At 48.8% G+C, this 19698-nt stretch overlaps 1 non-coding gene across 1 annotated transcript; it reads left to right on the forward strand.

Annotated features, from left to right (window-relative positions):
• Window positions 1-1652: 1652 nt before the first annotated feature.
• On the forward strand, window positions 1653-1766 carry LOC144690245 (U5 spliceosomal RNA). The gene has a single exon (XR_013578831.1). It is a non-coding gene; the product is annotated as a U5 spliceosomal RNA (small nuclear RNA).
• Window positions 1767-19698: the final 17932 nt, after the last annotated feature.

Below are 19698 nucleotides of genomic sequence, written 5' to 3' on the forward strand. Positions count from 1 at the left end.
AATCAGTCACCTGAAAAAATACATGATAAAAATACTGTCCATAGATTTTTCTTTTGCTTTCATTGAATAACGGAAACCTCATCTCGCCCTTGGATGAGGTTTTAAGAAAAATGCAAACTCCGCCTGGCCAATATGCCCGTCCGCCAACTATAAGGTTGGGCGGACCACGAAAAATCGGAGATAATTGCACCTTTAATAACCTTAATTGGCCTCTTAATTGTTGGCGGGCATGCTTCTGACTTTTGCGGGTGCTGCCTGCCAATCGAAATATCGTGTGAGCGCTGGATGACTTTGGGACGCTCGGCCGACTTCATCTCGCGCAATTGCAGATCCAATCGGGTCGGGCATGCGCCTGCCCGATCAGCGTCAAAATTCTGGGCTGTGTAGAATCCCTTGATTTATATGCTTGACATGGAATGTATATAGTAAATATCACGTGTATTGCAATTGTGTTGACACTTCTCAGAGTGCAACATGCTCTATGGAGAAAAGTTGAAAATTAGTGCACCTTTTGTAATGTCCAATTTGAAATGCTTTGAAATGTACGTTCACAAATTTTACAAATAAAGTATATTTTTGGGGAAAAAATACTCCTCTAATCCTTCTATCAATTACTTGAAATTTATGCGTTGGTTATTGACCTCTCTATTAAGGGAAATATGTCCTTCCTATCCTCTCACAATTCTGCACACCTCAATTAAATCTTCTCTCAAACCCCCTTCTGTTCCAAATAAAACAATCCCAGCCTATCCAATCTTTCCTTGTAGCTACAATTCTCCAGTCCTGACAACATCCGCATAAATCTGCTCTGTAATCTTTCGAATAGGATCACATAATTTATGAAATCAGATCGGCCCTGATCTTAAATGGGAGAGCAGGCTTGAGGGGCCAAATGGCCTACTGCTCCTAATTCTTGTGTTCTTGTTTTATTTACAAGGTTTATTACATGTCAATCATACAGCTTGAGTATGTAGTTTCCAGCCCCTCGGTGTATTATGGCTGAAAGGCCTTGAAATTCTTCTGATGTCAATGATTGCCAGCTCAGTGCAACTTGTGCTGGAGCCCTAAGTGACAGAGCACAACTGTTTTCCGTGGCCATCCCGCACTAGCGGTCAGTTTCAGAGGAGTCGGTGATGACAGTGAACACTGACAGTTTCATCGTCACCCCACCCAAGCGTCAAGTCCAATGGTCCACTTAGACAGTCCGTCCTCTCTGTACTCTGATTCTTAAGGCGTTGGGGTTAAACTGCAAATATCACAATGGCACGGCAGACAGCTGCAGGGGCCGTGCTTCCCTTTCTACCCGTCTGTCAATAAATTATATTTTAAAAATCGCGAAACGGAAGCAACGTTCACTTCCCTGTTCAGTTCACTGAACATCACACCGCCCACAGTCTGCAACGTGTCCTTCCTGCGAGCCTCGGCTGCAACAAGATAGGCTCCGCCCGCTAATTTACATAACGAGAAAGATCAATAGTTATTCCTCTTTCTGTGGAATATTAACAAGTTTTAGTTAATTGTTTTTATTAAAATCTATGTCAGTTAAATTTGTCTTTTGCTAGCATCGATGTTGATTGTCAGTATGTTCGCTCAGTATGATGTTAAGGAGCTACGTGTGCGGTGGGATGAGAGTCGCATTCAGCTAGTTGTCAGTACTCTGGTTTCTCTTCAGATCGTATAAATCTTTCGCCTTTTACTAAAGATTTCCGTGGAGAGGAACACTCGGAGTTTTAATTAATTTTTTGATGCCCTGCTTCTGTGGGGCTTGCGTATAAATCAAATAACAGATTTCAGCCATTTGTTTCAGAAGGTGTTTTGTTACTGTTGCACACACTTCTGTTTTTGTCATTATCAAGGTGCAAAATTCTCATCTTGTTCCTACTGCTTTATTTTGTAGTGGGGTTTAGTCTACTTTTTTCTCATCTAGCAATTTTTAGCATTATTTGCCATATTCCATTGTACTTCAAATTGGACATCAGTGAAAGTACAATTCTGTTCAAAGTTCTTTCCATACAGCATGTGGCACTCTGAGGTTGCCTCAATACAATTGCCAATTACACATAATACCTACAAATTCCTTCTGCGGCTTCCCCTCATCATCAAATGTGAAATGAATGTGAATTGCTTCCACTCTGCTTCAACAGGTTCTGAGTCATGGTATAGAACGCTGCTGTCTTGCAACCTGGCAGGGGAAAGACAGGGTTGCAGATTGGCACATCCCAAGGCCTAGGACAATGTGCTGAGGGATGCACTAAAGCTTGGGGGCAGCCGCCGCAAAGGCACAATGGGGAAAGGTTGCAGTCTAAGGCCCTTCAGCCATAGGGCACCGAGGGGCTGGAAATTGTATAGACCTCTCGGGCTGTATGACTCACATTGAACGCGTGCAGTGAATATTATGTGCATCACAATTATAATGAAGTACCTCAGAATGCAGCATGATCTATGCCGACAACTTAAATATCATTGCACATTCTGTAACATCCATTTTGAAATATTTGTAATGTTCCTTTGATTGTATTGAAGCACCTCAGGGTGTAATATGATCTATGTCACGGGTGGAGAACCTTTTTCTTATTGAGGGTCACTCAAACATAGGCAAAATCAGTCATGGGCCACACACACACATAAAAACCAACTTAATTTTGGTTTAGAGAGAATACAGAAATGTTCAACTCACCCACTGCTTTAATGCGATGGCCTAATTTGCTTTTCCTTAATGAGATTTGTTATGTCTGCTTGCACTGATGATGTTGCTACTCGCAACTGGCTTTTCTCTCTCTGTCACTCTCTCTCTCTCCTTTCCCACTTTGTCCGTGTCTTTCTCTCTCCTTCCCCACTGTCTGTCTGTCTGTCTCTCTCTCTGATTACCACTCTGTCTGTCTCTCCTTTCCCAGTCTGTCTGTCTTTCTCTCTTTTCACACTCTGTCTGTCTGTCTGTCTGTCTCTATCTTCTTTCCCACTCTGTCTGCCTCAATCTCTCTCCTTTTCTGCTCTGAGAATCTGTCTCCTTTCCCACTCTGTCTGTCTGTTTCTCTCTCCTTTCCCACCCTTTCTGTCTGTCTCTCTCTGCTTTCCCGCTCTGTCTGTCCCTCTCTCCTTCCTCACTCGGTCTGTCTGTCTCTCCCTCCTTTCCCACTCTGTCTCTCCTTTCCCACTCTGTCTGCCTCCACCTCCTTTCGCACTCTGTCTCACCCCCAAACCAGCCCAGGGCAGTGACGCAACAACCCAAGGCTCTGGCCAACTTCCAGTCCGAGGCTGCACCTGGGCTTGGAGCCTGGGCCTCTTTCTCAGTCTGCAGGGGCTGAGCTCCTGTCCTGGGACAACAATGGAGGTGGGAGGGGGAGGGGTGGTGAGCCACCGATGGAGCCGGGTGTACTGCTCCTTTTCTCCCCCACCCCAGGTTACTCACACCTCACCACTCGATTTACAGCGGCAGCCCGATCCTGCTAAACAGATTAGGCCTTTATTCATTAGAGTTTAGAAGAATGAGGGGTGATCTTATTGAAACGTACAAGATTCTGAGGGGAACAAAAACAGAATTACCTGGAAAAACTCAGCAGGTCTGGCAGCATCGGCGGAGAAGAAATCAGTTAACGTTTCGAGCCTTCATGGCCCTTCGGCAGAACTGAAGCATAGTTAGAAGAAGGGAGAAATATAAATTGGTTTAAGGTGGGTTGGGGGGGCGGGGAGAGAGACACATTGAGGGTGTGGTGATTGTGGAGATGAGCAGATAATCAAAAGATGTCACAGACAAAAGGGTCAAAGAGGTGTCGAAGGTGGTGACATTTGTCTGAGAAAAGTGCTAATTAAGAATGGAAGACAGGATATTCAAAGTACAGCTCTAGTGGGGGTGGGGTGGAAAGACTAACAAGGTTTTAGTTTAGATTTAAAAATAATGGAAATAGGTGGGGAAAGAAGAATCTATATAAATTATTGAAAAAAAAGCGGGTGGGGGGGGGGGAGAAACGGGGTGGGGATGGGGGGAGGGGGAGTTTAAGATCTAAAGTTGTTGAATTCAATATTCAGCCCAGAAGGCTGTAAAGTGCCTAGTCGGAAGATGAGGTGCTGTTCCTCCAGTTTGCGTTGGGCTTCACTGGAACAATGCAGCAAGCCAAGGACAGACATGTGGGCAAGAGAACAGGGTGGAGTGTTAAAATGGCAAGCGACAGGGAGGTTTGGGTCTTTCTTGCGGACAGACCGCAGGTGTTCCGCAAAACGGTCGCCCAGTTTGCGTTTGGTCTCTTCAATGTAGAGGAGACCGCATTGGGAGCAACGAATGCAGTAGACTAAGTTAGGGGAAATGCAAGTGAAATGCTGCTTCACTTGAAAGGAGTGTTTGGGCCCTTGGACGGTGAGGAGAGAGGAAGTGAAGGGGCAGGTGTTGCATCTTCTGCGTGGGCATGGGGAGGTGCCATAAGTGGGGGTTGAGGAGTAGGGGATGATGGAGGAGTGGACCAGGGTGTCCCGGAGGGAACGATCCCTACGGAATGCCGTCAGGGGGGGTGAAGGGAAGATGTGTTTGGTGGTGGCATCATGCTGGAGTTGGCGGAAATGGCGGAGGATGATCCTTTGAATGCGGAGGCTGGTGGGGTGATAAGTGAGGACAAGGGGGACCCTATCATGTTTCTGGGAAGGAGGAGAAGGCGTGAGGGAGGATGCGCGGGATATGGGCCGGACACGGTTGAGGGCCCTGTCAACGACCGTGGATGGAAAACCTCGGTTAAGGAAGAAGGAGGACATGTCAGAGGAGCTGTTTTTGAAGGTAGCGTCATCAGAACAGATGCGACGGAGGCGAAGGAACTGAGAGAATGGGATGGAGTCTTTACAAGAAGCGGGGTGTGAGGAGCTGTAGTCGAGGTAGCTGTGGGAGTCGGTAGGCTTGTAATGGATATTGGTGGACAGTCTATCATCAGAAATTGAGACAGAGAGGTCAAGGAAGGGAAGAGAAGTGTCAGAGATGGACCATGTGAAGATGATGGAGGGGTGGAGATTGGAAGCAAAATTAATAAATTTTTCCAGGTCCCGACGAGAGCATGAAGCAGCACCGAAGTAATCATCGATGTACCGGAGAAAGAGTTGTGGGAGGGGGCCGGAGTAGGACTGGAACAAGGAATGTTCCACATACCCCATAAAGAGACAGGCATAGCTGGGGCCCATGCAGGTACCCATAGCCACACCTTTTATTTGGAGGAAGTGAGAGGAGTTCAAGGAGAAATTGTTCAGTGTGAGAACAAGTTCAGCCAGACGGAGGAGAGTAGTGGTGGATGGGGATTGTTGGGGCCTCTGTTCAAGGAAGAAGCTAAGGGCCCTCAGACCATCCTGGTGGGGGATGGAGGTGTAGAGGGATTGGACATCCATGGTGAAGAGGAAGCGGTTGGGGCCAGGGAACTGGAAATTGTTGATGTGACGTAAGGTGTCAGAGGAATCACGGATGTAGGTGGGAAGGGACTGGACAAGGGGAGAGAGAAGGGAGTCAAGATAACGAGAAATGAGTTCTGTGGGGCAGGAACAGGCTGACACGATCGGTCTGCCAGGACAGTTCTGTTTGTGGATTTTGGGTAGGAGATAGAAGCGGGCCGTCCGAGGTTGGGCGACTATCAAGTTGGAAGCTGTGGGAGGAAGATCTCCAGAGGAGATGAGGTCAGTGACAGTCCTGGAAACAATGGCTTGATGTTCTGTGGTGGGGTCATGGTCCAGGGAGAGGTAGGAGGAAATGTCTGCGAACTCCCCCTCCCCCCATCCTTATCTGCTCATCTCCACAATCACCACACCCTCAATGTGTCTCTCCCCCCCTCCCCCCCACCAGCCCCCCACCCACCTTAAACCAATTTATATTTCTCCCTTCTTCTAACTATGCTTCAGTTCTGCCGAAGGGCCATGAAGGCTCGAAACGTTAACTGATTTCTTCTCCGCCGATGCTGCCAGACTTGCTGAGTTTTTCCAGGTAATTCTGCTTTTGTTTTGGATTTCCAGCATCTGCAGTAGCTTTTAGCTTTTTGTTTTGATTCTGAGGGGGCTTGACAGGGTAGATGTTGAGAAGATGTTTCCACTAGTGGGGGAATCTCGAACTAGGGGACATAGTTACAGAATAAGGGGACACTCAATTAAAACTGAGATGCGAAGGAATTTCTTCTCTCAGAGGGTAGTGAATGTCTGGAATTCTATGCCCCAGAGAGTTGTGGAGGCTAGATCACGGAAACTATTTAAAGAGGTGGTAAATAGATTTTTGAAATATTGGGGAGTTGAGGGCTATGAGGAGCTGGCACGAAAGAGGAGTTGAGGCCTGGGGCAGATTAACAATGATCTTATTGAATGGTGGGGCAGGCTTGAGGGACTGAATGGCTTACTCCTGCTCCTATTTCTTATGCTCTTATGTTCTTTAACACCCTGTTCCACCAGCGAGACCTCATGGCAACAGCCGCAGTCCAAACTACAGCATAGTTCAAGCAAAGGACTACAGAGATGTCTACATCACCCATATCATGACAGGTACAGACAACTTCTAAATCACTGCCTTATCCATCTCCATCAGCTTGGCCCCTAAACAATGAAGGCAACTGAAGCAATACCGCAAGAAAATTTATATCAAAGGTTCAAGGATCCCACCAAGGCAGCCCTTCTCAATCAGCATGTCACTGCTACCCACTCAACTTCCAACCACCAGGAGCTACAGCGTGCCCACAGTGCCTTGTCAAACCTAAGGTCTACCATAATAAGCACCTGCAAAGAGGCCTTTGGCTACCTCACCAGGAAACATCATGCCTGGTTTGACGAAAACAACCAAGAGGTACAGGACAAAATCGAATGTAAGCGGAAAGTTTTCGCAGGCTGAAAACTTCACCATGCCTCAAGGAAAACAGCAGTCCCACAGGCATCTGCAAGGCAAAGGTACAGCATAAGACCCATGACATAAGGAACAAGTGGGTAGAAAGGGCGCAGGACTTGCGGACACCAGAAACATGTACGGTTTCTTCAGCACTGTCAAGAAGATAGATAGCCCCAAACATTCAAGGGCCCACCCCACTGAGGGCCAGGTATGGAGGGGAGCTCATCAAGGACAGGAAAGCAGTCAGTGCTCGCTGGAGAGAACATTTTGAAGAACTCCTCAACAAAGACTCTGCCTTGACTTGAATACCCGTAACTCCATTTCTCAATACCCTGTCTGCCTTAGACTCGGCGCCACACTGGTTCGGAATGAAGTTAAAAATGCCATATATACAACAGCTGAAAAACAACAATGTCCTCTGGAGCAGACAGAATTCCTACAAAAATTCTGAAACACAGTGGAGATGAACTCCTGACATGGCTGGACAATCTCATATTCATCGCCTGGAAAGAAGAGGTGCCGTAGTGGCATTGTCATTGGACTAGTAATCCAGAGACCCAGGGTAATGCTCTGGGGACCTGAGTTCGAATACCACCACGGCAGATGGTGAATTCAATAAAAATCTGGAATTAAAAGTCTAATGATGACCATGAAACTATTGTCGATTGTTGTAAAAACCCATCTGCTTCACCAATGTCCTTAGGGAAGGAAACCTGAAATGGCCTAGCAAGCCACTCAGCTACATCAAACTGCTATGAAGTTTATAAGGAATGAAACTGGATGGACCACCCGGCATCGACATAGGCACAGGCAGCGACAACGGCAAACTCAGCCCTGTCGACCCTGCAAAGTCGTCCTTACTAACATCTGGGGTCTTGTGCCAAAATTGTCCTACCAGCAGGACAGACTCAGCAGAAGTGGCGGCGGCACAGTGAAATACAGTCAGGTGGGAGTTGCCCTGGGAGTCATCAACGTTGACCCTGGACCCCATGAAGTCTTATGGCACCAGGAGGGAAAACTCCTGCTGATTACCATGTACTGTGCCCCCCACCCCACAAAACCTCTGCCCCAGTTGAACACCCTTTGGAGGAAGCACTGAGGGGGCAAGGGCGCAGAATGTACTCTGGGTGAGGGACTTCAAAGTCCATCCCAAGAGTGGCTCGGTAGCACCACTACTGACCAAGTTCTAAAGGACATAGCTGCTGGATTGGGTCTGCGGCAGGTGGTGATGGAACCAACAAGAGGGAAAAACACGCTTGACCACATCCTCACCAACCTGCCTGCTGCAAATGCATCTGTCCATGACAGCATCAGTAGGAGTGACCACCGCACAGTCCTTATGGAGACAAAGTCCCATCCTCAGATTAAGAATACCCTCCATCGTGTTGTGTGGCACTACCACCATGCTAAGTGGGATAGATCTCGATTAGATCTAGCAACTCAAGACTGGGCATCCATGAGGCGCTGTAGGCCATCAGCAGCAGTAGAATTGTACTCAAACACAATCTGTAACATCATGCCCGGCATATCCCCCACTCTACCATTTACCACCAAGCCAGGGGATCAACCCTGGTTCAATGAAGAGTGCAGGAAGGCATGCCAGAAGCAGGAACAGGCATACCTAAAAATGAGATGTCAACCTGGTAAAGCTACAACTCAGGACTACTTGAGTACCAAACAGCATAAAATCAGCATGCAATAGACAGAGCTAAGTGATCCTATAGCAGGTCCTATAGCCCGAGGGGCTCTAAACAGTTCCCAGTCTCTCGGTGCGCTGTGGTAGAAAGGTCTTAGACAGCGACCCTTCCCCATTGCGCCTTTGCGGCAGCTGCCCCAAGCTTTAGTGCGTCCCTCAGCACGTAGTCCTGGACTTTGGATTGTGCCAGTCTGCAACACTCGGTCGGGGACAACTCTTTGTGCTGGAAGACCAACAAGTTTCGGGCAGACCAAAGCGCGTCTTTCACCGAGTTGATGATCCTCCAGCTGCAGTTGATGTTTGTCTCGGTGTGTGTCCCTGGGAACAGCCCGTAGAGCACAGAGTCCTGTGTCACAGAACTGCTCGGGATGAACCTCGACAGCAACCACTGCATCTCTCTCCAGACCTTCTTTGCAAAGGCACAATCCACAAGGAGGTGAACAACGGTCTCTTCCCCACCACAGCCACATCGAGGGCAACGTGCGGAGGGGGTGAGACTCCTGGTGTGTAGGAAGGATCTGACGGGGAGGGCCTTTCTCACCACCAGCCAAGCCACGTCTTGGTGCTTGTTGGAAAGTTCTGGCGATGAGGCATTCTGCCAAATGACTTTGACAGTCTGCTCGGGGAACCATCCCACAGGATCCACCCTCTCCTTTTCCCTCAGGGCCTCTAAGATGTTACGTGCTGACCACTGCCTGATGGACTTGTGGTCAAAGGTGTTTTTCTGCATAAATTTTTCCACGAGGGACAGGTGGTACGGCATGGTCCAACTACTTGGAGCGTTCCGCGGCAGCATGGCCAGACCCATCCTTCGCAACACCGGGGAGAGGTAGTGTCCTCAGCACATAGTGACACTTGGTGTTTGCGTACTGAGGGTCTACGCACCGCTTGATGCAGCCACATACAAAGGTGGCCATCAGTATGAGGGCGATGTTGGGCACGTTTTTTCCCCCTTTATCTAGAGGCTTGTACATCGCGTCCCTGCGGACACAATCCATTTTTGACCTTCAGATAAAGCGGAAGATGGCTCGAGTGATCGCCACCACGCAGGAGTGTGAAATGGGCCAGACCTGCGCCACGTACAGCAACAGTGAGAGTGCCTCACACCTGATGACCAGGTTCTTACCCGCAATGGAGAGGGAGCGTCGCTCCCACATGCCCAGTTTCCTTTTCACCATAGACACTCGCTCCTTCCAGTTTCTAACGCATGCCCTGGTCCCTCCGAACCATATCCCCAGCACCTTCAGGCCGTCAGCCCTGACAGTGAAGGGGACAAAGGATCGGTCAGCCCAGTTCCCAAAGAACATGGCCTTGCTCTTCCCACGATTTACCTTGGCTCCCGAGGCCAGTTCGAACTGGTCGCAGATGTGGATCAGTCTGCGCACCGACAGCGGATCCGAGCAGAAGACGGCGACATCGTCCATGTACAGGGAGGCTTTTACCTGAGTGCCTCCACTGCCTGGGATCGTCACTCCTCTTATGCCCGGATCCTTCCTGATGGACTCGGCAAAGGGTTCTATGTAACACACGAAAAGAACAGGCGAGAGAGGACAGCCCTGCCTGACTCCAGAATTAATCAGAAAGCTATCTGTTTCCCACCCATTGATTGAGACTGCGCTACTGATGTTAGTGTAGAGCAGTTGGATCCAATTTCGAATTCCCTCTCCAAACCCCATTTTGGAGAGCACATCCACCATGTAGGTGTGCGATATTCTGTCAAAGGCCTTCTCCTGATCCAAGCTGATGAGGCAGGTATCCACACCCCTGTCCTGTACATAGGCAATCGTATCCCTGAGCAGCGCCAGGCTGTCAGAGATCTTCCTGCCTGGCACAGTACAGGTCTGGTCAGGGTGAATCACCAATTCCAGAATGATTTGACCCGATTGGCGATGACCTTGGACAGAATCTTATAGTCCACATTCAGCAGTGAAATGAGTCGCCAATTTCTAATTTCCTCCCTTCCCACCTTGTGCTTGTAGATGAGGGTGATAATGCCTTTCCTCATGGATTCTGACATACTGCCGGCCAGGAGCATACTCTCGTACACTTCTAGCAGGTCTGGGCCGATCAAGTCCCACAGAGCCGAATACAACTCCGCCGGCAAGCCGTCGCTTCCGGGAGTTTTACTCTTCTCGAAGGACTCAAGGGCCTTAGTCAGTTCATCAGGACTTAGCGGTTTGTCCAGGCTCTCCCGTGTACTGTCGTCTAAGACCTCCGTGATAGAGGACAGAAAGGACTGGGAGGCCGTGCTGTCCGTGGGCTTCACGTCATACAATCCGGCATAAAAGGATTTGCTGATCCTCAAGATGTTGGACTGCGATGACTTTACTGAGCCGTCTTCTTCCTTCAGGCTGCTGATCACAGAGCTCTCTCTGTGTACCTTTTGGAAGAAGAAACGTGAGCACGTCTCATCCTGCTCCACGGAGCGGACTCTGGAACGGAAGATGATCTTGGAGGCCTCCGAGGCAAAGAGCGAGGCTTGCTGGCTCTTCACCTCTTGGAGTTCCTCCTTGACATCGACCCCCATCGACTGCAGCCGGAGCAGATTCTGCATCTTTTTCTGGAGTCGAGACATTTCCCTCTGTTCATTTCTAGCTTTCTGGACACCTTTAAGGATGAAAAACCTCTTGATGTTTCCCTTGATCGCTTCCCAATGTTTGTCAGGGACTCAAAGAGGGGTTTCATGGTTCTCCAACCTTTGTAATCCCTCTTGAGCTCCTCAATGTTCTCTGGGGTCAACAGTTGCACGTTTAGCTTCCATGTCCCCTTGCCCACCCTCAGGTCTTCCTGTAAATGGCAGTCCGCCAGTAGGAGGCAGTGGTCAGAGAAGAACACCGGCTTGACGTCGGTGGATCTGACTGCGAACGCACGGGACACAAACAGGAAGTCTATCCTGGAACGGATGGACCCGTCTGGCCGCGACCAAGTGTATCTATGCTGCGCTCCATCTGCAGGGTTGCTGAAGACGTTGTGTAGCTTGGTATCCTTTACTGTTTCCATCAGGGATTTGGACGTAGCGTCCAATCTGCTGTCGGCCCTGGCGGATCATCCAGCCGCATCGATGATGCAGTTGAAGTCACCACCCAGAATGACCAGCCTGGAGGTCGCCAGTAGCAGTGGGAGCTGCTGTAAGACCGCCAGCCACCTGCCGTTTTGTGCCGGGGCATACACGTTAATTAACTGGAGTGGAGCGTTCTTGTACATTACGTCTGCTACGAGGAGGTGCCCGCCCACCACCCCTTAACCTCGGAGACGGTAAAGTTGCCTCCCCGCAGCAGAATACCCAGACGAAGGAACATGAGTCGTTTCCTCCCGACCAGATCGATGGCCCGTGGGACCACCATCATGACCATTGCCTGTAGGAGCTGAGGTGCGGTATCGCACACTCCTGCAGAAACAACAGGTCAGCTTTGACCTTGGCAAGGTAGTCCAAGGTCGCAACACATCGCGTAGTAGATTTAGCAAGTTAATGGAGACAATCTATATCCCCAGAGGTTTTTTTTTTGGAAAAGTTTACTTTATTCATAAAACATCTGAAAGAACATCACAAAACATTTCTAAATGGCCATCACAAAAAGTACAATCAGATTCAATTTTTACACATGGATCACGAGGTGCTTCAATACAATCAATGAATATTACCGAGGGGCTGGGAACTGTTTAAACCCCCTCGGGCTGTACAGCTCAAAATGAAAGGCTGTAAATGATTGTAATATTGTTTGTACTGATGCACCTGGTGATACATTTTGTAAAAGTTTAACCTGGATTGTACCCTTGTAATGGTGTTTTTGAAATGGTTTGGAATGTGATTGAAGATATTTTATGAATAAAGTATATTTTTGCAAAAAAAAAAATACATTCATTGTGAGCCATACAGCCCGAGGGGTCTATACAGTTCCCAGCCCCTCGGTGTGCTGTGGCAGAAAGGTCTTAGACAGCGACCTTTCCCCATTGCGCCTTTGTGGCGGCTGCCCCAAGCTTTAGTGCATCCCTCAGCACGTAGTCCTGGTCCTTGGAATGTGCCAGTCTGCAACACTCGGTTGGGGACAACTCTGCACTGGAAGACCAACAAGTTTCGGGCAGACCAAAGAGCATCTTTCACCAAGTTGATGATCCTCCAGCTGCAGTTGATGTTTGTCTCGGTGCGTGTCCCTGGGAACAGCCCGTAGAGCACAGAGTCCTGTGTCACAGAACTGCTCGGGATGAACCACAACAAAAACCACTGCATCTCTCTCCAGACCTTCTTTGCAAAGGTGCATTTGTGGCTCAGTCCATAGCACCCTCACCTTTGAATCGGAGGGTTGTGGGTTCATGTCGCACTCCTGGAAAACCAAGAACTGTGATTGTACTCGAAAGAAATTGCAATCTGTGACTGTTGGTAACTCGAAAGAGTTTCCACAAGGAGGTGAACAACAGTCTCTTCCGCACCACAGCCACCTTGAGGGCAACGTGCAGAGGGGGTGAGACTCCTGGCGTGTTGGAAGGATCTGACGGGGAGGGCCTTTCTCACCACCAGCCAAGCTACGTCTTGGTGCTTGTTGGAAAGTTCTAGCGATGAGGCATTCTGCCAAATGACTTTGACAGTCTGCTCGGGGTTCCATTCCACAGGATCCACCCTCTCCTTTTCCCACAGGGCCTCTAGGACATTACGTGCCGACCACTGCCTGATGGACATGTGGTCAAAGGTGTTTCTCATAAATTTTTCCATGAGGGACAGGTGGTACAGCAGCGTGGCCAGACCCATCCTTCGCAACACCGGGGACAGGTAGAACCTCAGCACGTAGTGACACTTGGTCTTTGCGTACCGAGGGTCCTTTCCCCAGAGGTACCCTTGAGAATAACAGGTGTTGAGGAAAATTCTCCTGATCATAATAACACATCATAATACAGTAAAATAATCAGGTCAGAGGGAGTACAGCTGCGTAAAGTCTCAAGGGAGTAAGGCAAGGCTGGATGGCCTCTACTTTAATGCCAGGAGTATTACAGGTAAAACGGATGAGTTAAGGATGAGGATTGACACGTGGAATTGTGATATAGTTTCCATCACTGAGATGTGGTTGAGGGAGGGACAGGATTGACAGCTCAACATTCCGGGATATAGAATCTTCAGGTGAGATAGGGGAGGGAGTAAAAGAGGAGGAGGCATTGCAGGGCTGTCCTCTCTCGCCTGTTCTTTTCGTGTGTTGCATAGAACCCTTTGCCGAGTCCATCAGGAAGGATCCGGGCATAAGAGGAGTGACGATCCCAGGCAGTGGAGGCACTCAGGTCAAAGCCTCCCTGTACATGGACGATGTCGCCGTCTTCTGCTCGGATCCGCTGTCGGTGCGCAGACTGATGCACATCTGCGACCAGTTCGAACTGGCCTTGGGAGCCAAGGTAAATCGTGGGAAGAGCGAGGCCATGTTCTTTGGGAACTGGGCTGACCGATCCTTTGTCCCCTTCACTGTCAGGGCTGACGGCCTGAAGGTGCTGGGGATATGGTTCGGAGGGACCAGGGCATGCGTTAGAAACTGGAAGGAGCGAGTGTCTATGGTGAAAAGGAAACTGGGCATGTGGGAGCGACGCTCCCTCTCCATTGCGGGTAAGAACCTGGTCATCAGGTGTGAGGCACTCTCACTGTTGCTGTACGTGGCGCAGGTCTGGCCCATTCCACACTCCTGCGTGGTGGCGATCACTCGAGGCATCTTCCGCTTTATCTGGAGGTCAAAAATGGATTGTGTCCGCAGGGACACGATGTACAAGCCTCTAGATAAAGGGGGAAAAAACGTGCCCAACATCGCCCTCATACTGATGGCCACCTTTGTATGTGGCTGCATCAAGCGGTGCGTAGACCCTCAGTACGCAAACACCAAGTGTCACTACGTGCTGAGGTTCTACCTGTCCCCAGTGTTGCGAAGGATGGGTCTGGCCACGCTGCCGCGGAACGCTCCAAGTAGTTGGACCGTGCCGTACCACCTGTCCCTAGTGGAAAAATTTATGCATAAAAACACCTTTGACCACAAGTCCATCAGGCAGTGGTCAGCACGTAACGTCTTAGAGGCCCTGAGGGAAAAGGAGAGGGTGGATCCTGTGGGATGCTTCCCCGAGCAGACTGTCAAAGTCATTTGGCAGAATGCCTCATCGCCAGAACTTTCCAACAAGCACCAAGACGTGGCTTGGCTGGTGGTGAGAAAGGCCCTCCCCTTCAGATCCTTCCTACACGCCAGGAGTCTCACCCCCTCTGCACGTTGCCCTCGAGGTGGCTGTGGTGGGGAAGAGACCGTTGTTCACCTCCTTGTGGATTGTGCCTTTGCAAAGAAGGTCTGGAGAGAGATGCAGTGGTTGCTGTCGAGGTTCATCCCGTGCAGTTCTGTGACACAGGACTCTGTGCTCTACGGGCTGTTCCCAGGGACACACACCGAGACAAACATCAACTGCAGCTGGAGGATCATCAACTCGGTGAAAGACGCGCTTTGGTCTGCCTGAAATTGTTGGTCTTCCAGCACAAAGAGTTGTCCCCGACCGAGTGTTGCAGACTGGCACAATCCAAAGTCCAGGACTACGTGCTGAGGGACACACTAAAGCTTGGGGCAGCTGCCGCAAAGGCGCAATGGGGAAGAGTCGCTGTCTAAGACCTTTCTGCCACAGGGCACCGAGGGACTGGGAACTGTTTAAATCCCCTCGGGCTGTACAGCTCAAAATGAAAGGCTGTAAATGATTGTAATATTGTTTGTACTGATGCACCTGGTGATACATTTTGTAAAAGTTGAACCGGATTGTACCCTTGTAATGGTATTTTTGAAATGGATTGGAATGTGATTGAAGATATTTTATGAATAAAGTATATTTTTGCCAAAAAAAAAGGAGGCATTGCATTATTAGTTAAGGAGTCAGTTACTGCAGTAAGGAGAGATGTTAACTTGCAGGGGGCATCAAATGAAACTTTGTCGATAGAGTTTAGGAATAAAATAAGGGCAGCCACATTGTTAAGTGTTTATTATAGACCCCCAGATAGTCAGCGGGAAATTGAGGAGCAAATATGTGCACAACTTGAGGAGGTGTGTAAAACAATAACAATAGGGTAATTATATTAGGTGATTTCAACTTTTCCAACATTAATTGGGATAGTCATAATGTTAAGGGCTTGAATTTCTTGAGATGTGTACAGGAGAACTTATTAGGCCAATATGTAGAGTCCAACAAGGGACCTAATTCTGGGGAATGAAGCCGGACAGGTGGCTGAGGTGGTGGTGGGGGAGCATTTTAGTGATAGCGACCACAACATGGTACGGCTTAAGTTTGTTATGAACAAAGAAATAGACAAGTTGCAAAAAAATGTTTTGGATTGGGGGAGAGTGGATTTTAGTAAAATAAGGCAGGATCTGGCCAAGGTAGACTGGGAACAGCTACTTGTGAGGAAATCTACAGAGGAACAGTGGGGAGCTTTCAAAAAGGAAATGGGGAGGGTACAAGCTCAACATGTTCCCTCTAGGGTGATAGGAAGGAGTAACAAGCCCAGAAAACCATGAATGACCAGATATATTCAGGTTACAATGAGAAGGAAAAGAGAGGCTTTTAGCAGGTACAAGGGAAGCAAATCAGCGGAGGCATTAGTGGAGTACAGAAAGTGCAAGGTGGAGCTTCAGAAAGCAATTAGGAGAGCAAAGAGGGGATATGAGAAAGCTTTAGCTGGTAAAAGTAGGGAAAATCCCAAGATATTCTCTAAGTATATCAATGGGAAGAGGATAACCAGGGAAAGAGTAGGGCCCATAAGGGACCAAGGGGGCAGTCTATGGGTGGAGCCAGAGGACATCACTAGAGTGTTGAATGAATACTTCACATCCGTCTTCACCCAAGAGAATGAGGATGAAGGTATCGAACTCAGGGAGAGAGACTGCGAGGTTCTTAAGCAAATTGATATAGGGAGTGACAAGGCATTGGAGGTGTTGGCAGGCTTAAAAGTGGACAAATCTCCAGGTCCAGATGATTTGTGTCCCAGACTAGTGAGGGAGGCAAGGGAGGAGATCGCAGGGGCTCTGACCCAAATTTTTAATTCCTCTCTGGCCACGGGGGAGGTGCCAGAGACTAGAGAACAGCTAATGTGGTTCCGCTATTTAAGAAGGGTTGTAGAGATAAGCCAGGGAACTACAGGCCAGTGAGTCTCATGTCATTTGGTAGGGAAACTATTGGAGAAAATTCTGAAGGAGAGAATCTATCTCCACTTAGAGAGGCAAGGTTTGATCAGGGGTAGTCAGAATGGCTTTATCAGAAGGAGGTCATGCCTAACAAATTTGATTGAATTTTTTGAGGAGGTGACCAGGTATGTAGATGAGGACAGTGCAGTTGATGTAGTTTATATGGATTTCAGCAAAACCTTTGACAAGGTCCCACATATGGGAGACTTATAAAGGCGGCAAATGCACATGGGATACAGGGTAATTTGATAAGGTGGATTCAAAATTGGCTTAGTTGTAGGAGACAGAGGGTGATGACAGAAGGTTGCTTTAGTGACTGGAAGCCAGTGTACAGTGGCGTACCACAGGGATCTGTGCAGGGTCCCTTATTATTTGTCATTTATATAAACGACACCCATGACTATGTGGGGGGTGGAATTAGTAAGTTTGCGGATGACACAAAGATTGGCCGGGTGGTTAACAGTGAGGTTGAATGTCTTGGGCTACAGGAAGAAATAGACGGGATGGTCAAATGGGCAGATAAATGGCAGATGGAATTTAACCCTGAAAAGTGTAAGGAGTAATTTGACAAGGAAGTATTCAATGAATGGCATGATACTAAGAAGTTCTGAGGAACAAAGGGACCTTGGCATTTTTGTGTGTCCATAGATCTCTGAAGGCGGAGGAGCATGTTAGTGGGGTGGTGAAAAAGGTCTATGGGACACTTGCCTTTATCAATCGAGGCATAGATTATAAAAGTAGGGAGGTCATGTTGGAGTTGTATAGAACCTTGGTGAGGCCACAGCTGGAGTACTGTGTGCAGTTCTGGTCGTCACATTATAGGAAGGATGTGATTGCACTGGAGGGGGTACAGAGGAGATTCACCAGGATGTTGCCTGGGATGAAACATTTAAGTTATGAAGAGAGGTTGAATTGACTTGGGTTGTTTTCATTGGAGCAGAGAAGACCGAGGGGCGACCTGATCGAGGTGTATAAGATTATGAGGGGCATGGACAGGGTGGATAGGGAGCAGCTGTTCCCCTTAGTTGAAGGGTCAATCACAAGGGGACATAAGCTCAAGTTGAGGGGCAGAAGGTTTAGGGGGGATGTGAGGAAAAACTTTTTTACCCAGAGGGTGGTGACAGTCTGGAATGCACTGCCTGGGAGGGTGGTGGAGGCGGGTTGCCTCACATCCTTTAAAAAGTACCTGGATGAGCACTTGGCATGTCAACCATTCAAGGCTATGGGCCAAGTGCTGGTAAATGGGTTTAGGTAGGTAGATCAGGTGTTTCCTCACATGTCGGTGCAGACTCAATTTTTTTTTTTTTTTTTTTGTAAAAATATACTTTATTCATAAAATATCTTCAATCACATTCCAAACCATTTCAAAAACAACATTACAAGGGTACAATCCAGGTTAAACTTTTACAAAATGTATCACCAGGTGCATCAGTACAAACAATATTACAATCATTTACAGCCTTTCATTTTGATCTGTACAGCCCGAGGGGCTCTAAACAGTTCCCAGTCTCTCGGTGCGCTGTGGTAGAAAGGTCTTAGATAGCGACCCTTCCCCATTGCGCCTTTGCGGCAGCTGCCCCAAGCTTTAGTGCGTCCCTCAGCACGTAGTCCTGGACTTTGGATTGTGCCAGTCCGCAACAATCGGTCGGGGACAACTCTTTGTGCTGGAAGACCAACAAGTTTCGGGCAGACCAAAGCGCGTCTTTCACCGAGTTGATGATTCTCCAGCTGCAGTTGATGTTTGTCTCGGTGTGTGTCCCTGGGAACAGCCCGTAGAGCACAGAGTCCTGTGTCACAGAACTGCTCGGGATGAACCTCGACAGCAACCACTGCATCTCTCTCCAGACTTTCTTTGCCACTGAACAGATTTTTTTGTAAAAATATACTTTATTCATAAAAAATCTTCAATCACATTCAAAACCATTTCAAAAACATTACAAGGGTACAATCCAGGTTAAACTTTTACAAAATGTATCACCAGGTGCATCAGTACAAACAATATTACAATCATTTACAGCCTTTCATTTTGATCTGTACAGCCCGAGGGGCTCTAAACAGTTCCCAGTCTCTCGGTGCGCTGTGGTAGAAAGGTCTCAGACAGCGACCCTTCCCCATTGCGCCTTTGCGGCAGCTGCCCCAAGCTTTAGTGCGTCCCTCAGCACGTAGTCCTGGACTTTGGATTGTGCCAGTCCGCAACAATCGGTCGGGGACAACTCTTTGTGCTGGAAGACCAACAAGTTTCGGGCAGACCAAAGCGCCTCTTTCACCGAGTTGATGATCCTCCAGCTGCAGTTGATGTTTGTCTCGGTGTGTGTCCCTGGGAACAGCCCGTAGAGCACAGAGTCCTGTGTCACAGAACTGCTCGGGATGAACCTCGACAGCAACCACTGCATCTCTCTCCAGACTTTCTTTGCAAAGGCACAATCCACAAGGAGGTGAACAACGGTCTCTTCCCCACCACAGCCACCTCGAGGGCAACGTGCAGAGGGGGTGAGCCTCCTGGCGTGTAGGAAGGATCTGAAGGGGAGGGCCTTTCTCACCACCAGCCAAGCTACGTCTTGGTGCTTGTTGGAAAGTTCTGGCGATGAGGCATTCTGCCAAATGACTTTGACAGTCTGCTCGGGGAACCATCCCACAGGGTCCACCCTCTCCTTTTCCCTCAGGGCCTCTAAGACGTTACGTGCTGACCACTGCCTGATGGACTTGTGGTCAAAGGTGTTTTTCTGCATAAATTTTTCCACCAGGGACAGGTGGTACGGCACGGTCCAACTACTTGGAGCGTTCCGCGGCAGCGTGGCCAGACCCATCCTTCGCAACACCGGGGACAGGTAGAACCTCAGCACGTAGTGACACTTGGTGTTTGCGTACTGAGGGTCTACGCACCGCTTGATGCAGCCGCACACAAAGGTGGCCATCAGTATGAGGGCGATGTTGGGCACGTTTTTTCCCCCTTTATCTAGAGGCTTGTACATCGCGTCCCTGCGGACACGATCCATTTTCGA

This window comes from Cetorhinus maximus, chromosome 14, assembly GCF_964194155.1.
Source record: "Cetorhinus maximus chromosome 14, sCetMax3.hap1.1, whole genome shotgun sequence".
Lineage (NCBI taxonomy): Eukaryota > Metazoa > Chordata > Chondrichthyes > Lamniformes > Cetorhinidae > Cetorhinus > Cetorhinus maximus.